The sequence below is a fragment of the Scatophagus argus genome, chromosome 2, assembly GCF_020382885.2.
Source record: "Scatophagus argus isolate fScaArg1 chromosome 2, fScaArg1.pri, whole genome shotgun sequence".
Classification (NCBI taxonomy): Eukaryota; Metazoa; Chordata; class Actinopteri; family Scatophagidae; genus Scatophagus; species Scatophagus argus.
This window is the reverse complement of record NC_058494.1, coordinates 16,264,678-16,273,282: the sequence shown is the minus strand read 5'-3', so window position 1 is coordinate 16,273,282 and position 8,605 is coordinate 16,264,678.

The following is an 8,605-nucleotide window of genomic DNA, read 5'->3' as shown; positions in this document are numbered from 1 at the left end:
GATTTCCAGTATTGCCGTTAAAGGCAGAGTGAAGCCGTGGCTTCATTTTATTCATCACTGCCCTACACATACTCATTTGACTTTCACACTTCAGCTTATGCTGTCATTAATGCAAGTAGTCTATAAGGCAGGATTTATTTTTAAAACCTTGCTGTCTTGCCTGCAGAAAATTGACAGCATGAATGTCCTCATTCTTCACATTAATCTTGTTTTCCCAGCTGATTTTAACAATGGGTCTACATTGTAGTACAGTCCTCTATGAAACAGGCCAAATGTGTGGGGTTGTGAAAATTATATATTATTCTTTTTGCAGCAAATTCGCACATGCTGTAATTTTCAGTTCAGGTTCTAGAGGGGACGGTTAAAAGATCTGTCATATTTTGTATTCAGTCTGTGAGTTTGTACGCTATAAACACTGGCAGTTCACTGGGAGTGATATCAAAATGATGCTTTATCTTTCCTTCTTTATGTGGCTGGATTTTGCATTGCATTTGTCTCTTGATAAACATCTTTGGGCAATGCTGATTGCAATCTTATTACTATTATATATATACTATTTGGAAAACAACAATCTTGTTTACAAGGTAAGAAACATTCTTTATTGTTTTTTGTTTGTTTGTTTGTTTGTTGCATGTCTGATATGCAGGTCACACCACAAAAATTTATACCCCAAATTACATTGCTGACTCTGTTGTACGTGGTATGGATTGTTATCTGATAATCAGAGCTGTGGGTTCTGGGAGCCTCAGTGGAGATTTAAGACTTAGTAACAGCACTAAATATAAAAATACATTGAGGTTAAGGTTTTATGTGTCCATTTAAGTTTTCTTAGGTTACATTAAACATGCAGTGATTTATTGTACCACCCGCTGAGCACACTGAGTTGCACTAATCAAACGCACACAGGGCCTTGCTGCTGTTTCTTTGGATATTTCTGTCACAGTTAGGGCAGTCAGACAAGTGCTGGAGCTTTAACCAGCTTGAGCTCATGCGAACTGACTGAATTGGCATTTGTCATTATTTCAGATTACAAACATTTAAAAGCACTTAAAGAGGCAGTTCTCAGGAAAAACAACTTAACAGCACCATTCAACGCAGGATAGAAAAATTAATTTATTCAATTTTGAAGTACAGCTGGTGTGAAGAAATGTAACCACCCCCAGTACTACCAGCATAAACCAAGATGTTCTGAATAAACACATTGCAAACTGGAAGTCTAACAAAAAGTAACATTTGAATTATGAAACAAAAATCTTAATAAACCAAGGTATCGTGGGAAATGTAAGCTATTACTTGTAATGTGGCTGGTGTAGGTGAAGAGTTATCAGGATCATCAGGTGCTTTTCAGTGTGAGGTCAGCAAGCTTCCAAGAGATAAAGAAGCATGCTGGTTGATTGCACTTGTACTGCAATTAAGACGCGCAATTAAAAGCTGTAAGTCAGCAATCAGTGTGCAGGAATAATAATTCTTCATTAGCAGTTGCTTCAAGACTAATCAGCATGTACCTTCTCCCATGTACTGAGAAGAGAACCAGATGTGAACAAACCAGATGTTTAAGGTAAAACAAGCACAGATTTATTGAGAAGAACATTAGCCAGACTCGTGTGTCTTAGATTTGCACATATCACCATCTCTGTGGTAAAGCAGAGGTGCAGTTTAAAAGTGTACTCAGTGACTTAAAAAACAGTATCGGCAATTTAGCTTTTGGGGACAGCAGCCAGTGTCTCTGGGCGTCCAGCGTAGCCAGCGGATATTTGGCTAACAGCAACAAATATCTGGGCTGAGACCTCTTCTTCCATTGATTATTCCACTGGTTATTGTTGAAAGTCCAGCAACTTGAGATCTGGAAAAAACAGCAGGACAGGAGTGGAGTCGGAGAACATTTACGACCCAACTGTGTCACACTTAGCCAGTTTACACACTTGGTCTTAGTTGTTTAAGGTATTTTCTTGACAAACACAATAGGTCAGCTTGCTTGCTGACAGGATATGGCAAAAGTTTGATGACAGCTTGTTCACTGAGAGTCTATAAAAAATCCCCTGAACTACAACAGCCAGAGGATGCCACTGTCCTATTGATCACTCCATTTGTCTCCATAATGTAAAGGCTGGTCAAAATCATGACCGACACGGCCACACCAGCTGCATATGCATAAACTACCCACATGCAGGCAAAGACATTTCCAAGGAACTCAAGTCCATCACTTTTGGTTGCCCTGAAACATTTATGGCAAATGATGAGTGGAGAAAGATTTTTATAAAGGTTTGTCGAAGATGTCTTGTGGTGATGGCTGTGGACAAAGTCCATGCTGTCATTCAGTGGTAAGTCTCCTTGTTATTAAACAGCTTGTTAGATGCATGATATCCAGTCACACAAGCAAGGTAAGAAATATATACTGTATGTAGTGTTGGTACTTTAGAATTATTGGTCATTGAATTCATAATAGGCAGCATTTGTTGGTTGCTGCATGTAAACAAACCATTAAGGAGAAAGACAGTTTATTGTTGAGTCCCATTACCAGGTCATCAAATACTGACAAACTACATTAAACTGAAAACTGAACTATCTTTCTCCAGACTTGTTGATACACAGAAATGTCATAAGCACAGCAAAATAATGAGAAAAGTAAGAAAATACAGACAGAGGGCAGGATCTCTACAGATACAGATACCACCAGACACTTCTGTTGGCTCATAAGTGATGACTTATTTTTGAATGAGTCCAAACTTTGTTTTTTGTAGGCCGTTATTGCATGTTACGCCTTTAACAATTAACATAATTGCCCAGTAGTTGATCATTCAAGAGAAAAAATAAAGTCTTTTGTGAAAAATTCAGCCCTGTTTATTCAGTAAGAGGAAGACAAAGAGGGAGAGATCAGTCATGTGGCGGCATAATGGGATCATTTGGCTATTATTATGAAGCTGGTGAAATGCTGGAAGGAAGGGAAGTCGTTAGAAGTCACGTCTTTGGAATTAAGACTTTGTTCTTCCTTCATTGGGCTCTTTATCTTAGTCAAGGCTTTCCGAGGAAAATAATTCAAACACCAAATGCCTGCACCAGGGGTCAGATCAGTATAACAAAAGCAACATACATGCAGGAAGCCGAGTATTCACTACACACTTTGTTTATATCTTTGCCATAATTGGCAGATGCTGGATCTTGACCTTGCAATGGTCGGTTCACAAAATAATCACTCAGTGTCCACTTCTAAGCTTTTGCACATCACAATTTTCCCTCGGGGATAAATAAAGGAATTCTGATCTTTGTTATCTCTGTGACAAGGCTGTCAACCTTTATATATGGTGAGTCTTTACACATTTAAAACTTGCAACTGTCAAATGACTGGCTCTACAGCTGCTAAATGCTCCCAGATGGTCACCGTAACAAAATTCATACAAAAACGTCGTTGTTAAACATTGGTGTTGTTAATTCATATTGTCATATTCATATAGGCCATCAAACTGTTAATATGGAGAACTGCAGCTATGACTTATTGGACCAAAATCATTGAAACTTCCCTCTTGTTTCTGGTTTCTATTTCCTCTTCATGACAGCCATAGCAGGTGGGTTTTTACCTTACAGTGTTCAAATACAGTTTCCATGGAGCTCATGATGATAGATAAATCATGTAATATTGATTGGTCACACATAACATATTGGCTTCATCTGTGTTAAACTTGTTTGTGTCAAGTAAATGAAGTTTTATGATGGACTGATTGATTGCTTGTCAGGGTCAAGGAGTTTTTATTATTAAAACTATGTTTGTGCAGTACATAGAGCAATGAAACAACATTCCTCCAGGTTGCAACATGATGCTGTATGAATAGAGTACACATAGTTAATATAAAGATTAAAAAAGAAAACATATAAAAGAAGTACAAACACCAAGAGACAGGCAAGACAGTGTAATGCAAAAGACAACAGTGCAACACAAATATAGACAAAAAATACAGTATATGTACACTACAATACAATATGGACAATAGTCCATACAGAGTGTACAGTCTGGATATTAAAATGACTGTGTGTGTGTGTGTATGTTTGTGTCAGTCTAGTCCCTGACAGTTGAGGAGTCTGATGGATTGGGCAAAGAAAGTGTTGCTGAATCTGGTTATGAGGGTCAGAATGCTCAGGAGAGTGAAGAGTGTATGTGAGGAGTGTGTGGTGTCATCCACAATACTGTTGGCTTTGCAGATGCACTGTGTGGTGTGAATGTTTTCTCGTTTTCTCCGTTTCCTGCAGTCATTAAAATACTGCATGATGGAGATGCAATAACTCCCTAACAAAACTGAGGCCAGTATATCAATAATAACCATGTCCTGTGATTTCTATGATAATGAGAAGGTGACATTCAGAATAAATTGGTCATGTGATTCTGGATAATTTGCGTATCACAGTCACAGTGAACGCAGTACACACGAACATGTAAGTTGGATGTCATCTTGTGCTGATGCTTACAGTGGTCGACAAGTACAAACACGCTGCATAGACAGAAACGCGCTGCATATAAGAAAACAAATGCAAAAAGAAAATGTTGCATATCAACGGAACACAACGGAAGTGCTCCAGGCCTCTAGGGGGCAGTGCTGAGCATCCAAAAAGAAAAAAAAAGAAAAAATAATACGCATATTTTCTTGTAGCCTCTCCTGACTCCAATTTTCCTACCACCAATAACTTTCTTCTTCTCATGTACTCATCTGCTCCACGAGTTTATATGTCCTTTATCTGTGTCTCTCGGGTGGAAGCTCAGCACTGCCCCTAGAGGCCTGGAGCACTTCCGTTGTGTAGCTCCATATGCAGCGTTTTCTTTTTGCATTTGTTTCTTATTTGCAGTTTACATTTCTGTATTTGCCGCGCCTGTCTGTATATGCGTTTGTACTTGTCGGGCCACCGCAGATGCTTGCTCATTATATATTGGCCAGATGTTGAATACATCATATATGTTCTGCCCTGAAAAGGAATTTAAGAACCATATCACAGTGCGCTGAGTTCGGACAGCCCATCAAACATAAATGTGCGTTTACACAGGGTGTGCTAAATCAGAATCCAGCCTATTATACATAATGTTACAGACTCGTGTCTCATTTAATTTGTGGCCTGAATAGTGATGAACAGCAAAGGATGTGGAAAATTCATTAAATGTATATTTAAAAAAAAAAAAACCATATTCATCACTTTTGACACTGTTTATGCAGAAGGCTCAGTCCTCCAGTCACAGAGCGGTGACTCAGTCATCTCACGCACAAAGACTGAAAATTGGTTCAATCATTGTTTGATAAAGCACTGGAAAGCAAGTTATGAATTTTTAGCGAATTTGAATCTGCTATATAATTTGATATGAGTAGGTGAAGAAATTGTTTAACATGAATGAGTAATGTATGTGTGATCATCTCATGTTAACCGTGTTCAACCTTCACAAAATGCAAATACTTTGCTCCCATTTTCACACACTGAAGGCAACAATCTAAAACATTTTTTCTGCACAGAACAGGCTTGTATTTGTCAAATTTCAAGCACAAACGTACATTTTAGAATGACCTTTTAATCTGAGTGGGCCAAAGCGACCCGTGATTGCATGATTGCCTGATCAGTATCTTGATGAACCACTTTTGTCAGGTGGATTAATTATTTTGAATGAGCCTATTTTGTGCACAGAAGAAACTCTTAGGCTTTTAAAAACAAAAGTGTTGTATACTGCACTGTTGTTGGGTGATAACATACACTGTATAACCTTGGTATCACATCCTATAGTTATACTGGAAAAGCAGAGCTGCTTCTGTTCAAAAACATGCACTGCTTTCTGACAAAAGGGTTTTCATGCCTTTATTTCATGTCTCGCTTTATATCACGACTGAACTACAGCCCAGAACCCAAATGCACGACTCAAAGTTTCAAAATAAAACTTTGATTTGCAAAAGGTACAAACTGAAAATCACTCTTCAGAGGAAGAAAACCTACATTAATCTAAGAAACAAAAAAACTCCCTTGACTCAAGCTAGGCTAAGAAAACAAACAGAAAATCACTTGAGCAGAGTAACAAAATAGCAAGACGCGGCAGTGGCAAAGAGATGACACTGGTTATCTGACACAAAGGACAAGACAAACTGGCACAGGACAAACGGAGACGAGGGATATATATATATACACACACAATAAGGGCACAGGTGGAACCTATCAGGGCGGAGACAGGTAATCCCAAAGGAGGGAAAACAGACAAAGGGAACAAGCAAAGCTGACAACGGTGAACACAGACAGTGTCCAAGTAGTGACAAAATAAAACAGGAAAGACAACACAGACACAAAACAAAAACTGATTAAATAAACTTAACATGGTTTCTTGGACACGACACTTTATTAAAAAGAATCAAATCATTGGTGTAACTTTGCACTACAGCCAAACAGCAGCTAAATGCTGACTTAAAAATGTTTCTACAATTTTGAAAACATTTTTAATTGCACATGTTGCTGTATGCGATCAGTATGCTAATTTCATTTGACCACAGTCTTTTTCAGAAGAAGGAGTACTGAAGTAAACAGAAAGGTTAATTAGCACAGCTTCAGGGCTATTTACTGTGTTTGTGTTGAGTTGGACAAACAGCACACATGTAAAGGTTGATTATTACAACGCAATTAGAAGATAATCATGGAATGAAACAATGTGATGATATATCTTAACTGGCTAAAGAAGCAGAGGAGAAAAATATAAATAAATAACAGAAATATTTTCCAGCCATGTTGAGCATTCAGCATGAATCTTAGGCAGCAATGGAGGTTACAAGGACATATTCAGAGGATCGTCAGTCAGTAAAGCATAGCCGCACTGAAGCCCCTGTGAATGAGGACCAAGCAGGAAAAGCCTTGTTAAAGGACAGCTCTGGTGATCAAATATATATACAGCATATTAAAAAAATCCACAAGCTGGACAAATTGATGAACTGTTGTCCCAGTCACTGCATTAATAAGACACCTAATGCGACTGATGAAACATGCAAGTCATGTCTTTTCTGGCAGCTGAGCTTAGGATTCTTACTCAATTCACAGCGATTGTTTTGTCTTCCAGTATGAAGTGAAATCATTTTAAAGTATCAGATCATCACAGGGGAGCAAGCCAGCAATAAGGATAAACAGTAATTAAGGAGAGAAGATGATGAAAATGGTGTTGAATCAACTCCTGAAGGCAAAATGAGAGATAAAAATAAAACTTCCTGTGACTAAACACTTTTTCTTGTCAATAAATTTTCCAAAAAACTATGAAGTGCAGAGGCTCAGTTTCACATTAAGTATTTCCAGGGAACTTCAAAGGGATAGTTTAAACATTTTGGGAAATAAAAAGTAATTGTTTTCTTGAGCTCAACTCATGTTTAAACAGTAAATATGGAGCTTGAACCAGCAGCAATCTTAGCGGTTAGCTTAGCATAGGATCAAGACAGAAAGCAGGGGAACACAGCCTGCCTGGTCCTGGCCAAAGGAAACAAAATATCTGGTACATAACTCCCTATAAAAACTTTTTTTGTTTTCTTTTTGTTTTTGCATGGACTAAACAAACAAGACATAGTGTATTGGTTAGTGAGCTTGAGAAGTTCTGGTAAATGAATTTTGTTTCTCTGTCACAGAGCCAGGCTACCTCTTTGTCCTGTTTCCATGGCATACAAACATGAGAATGGTATCAATTTTCTCATCCAACTTTAAGTAAAAAAAAAGCAAATTTGTGTCCATCTATTCGTTTTCTGTACTGCTTATTACAGTAAAGAAAACAATATTAACATTACAAGGAAATGCGCTCGCTTAAGAATTTAGTGTGAAGATGTTAAGGGAAGCAGTCAGTCCACTTACTGTGGGTCTGCTAATTCCTCACACTGTTAATTGATCATTCCTATTAAACTGTTCATTAAGCTCATGCATGGTTTACCACAGGCTTGGACACATGTCCCTCAACATAACAAACCAGAAAAATCACTCACATTAAGTCTAGACTTTGCTCAGAGATAAGACCATTTTCAATGTCACAGTAAGGTTTTATAAGTCCTACTTGATCATACGTCTGCTTTATAAATGAGCCCCCCCCTAACTCACAGCAATTTCTCAGTCCAAATTTGTACTTCATTGTTCATATTTGGAGTGGTTTTCACTGGGTTTCTTTCCATGGTGCTCAGAGACACTTTAAAGAGGTTTTAAAGGAATAGATGAGCTAAAAAAAAAAGGTCTTTTCTTCTCTTGCCACCCAGCTTGATAAGTCTGAACAACCCTGAAGTAAAAGGTTTTAATGTACCTTTTTTGTTTGCTCTGCCTAAAAATGTTGGGTTTGGTACGTCATCTTCCTTTCTCTTTGTGGATAACCTCCAAAGAGACCTCTGTTTTCCTTGACCATGTATATATGTATATATTTTACCCCAAGCAATGTAAGTATCAAATAATGTGCTTCATCATGTGCCTGTCCTGTCAATCCATTTTCCTAACCAGCTGACTTTGCTCAGGATCACGGGTCCTCGAACCAGTCCCAGCATGCATCAGGTAAGAAGTAGAGAAAGTAGAGTGCTACCGTGGGTCGCAGTCTCTAGCATAAGGCCAAACAAAATCCATACTGCACAAATGAACACACTCACAC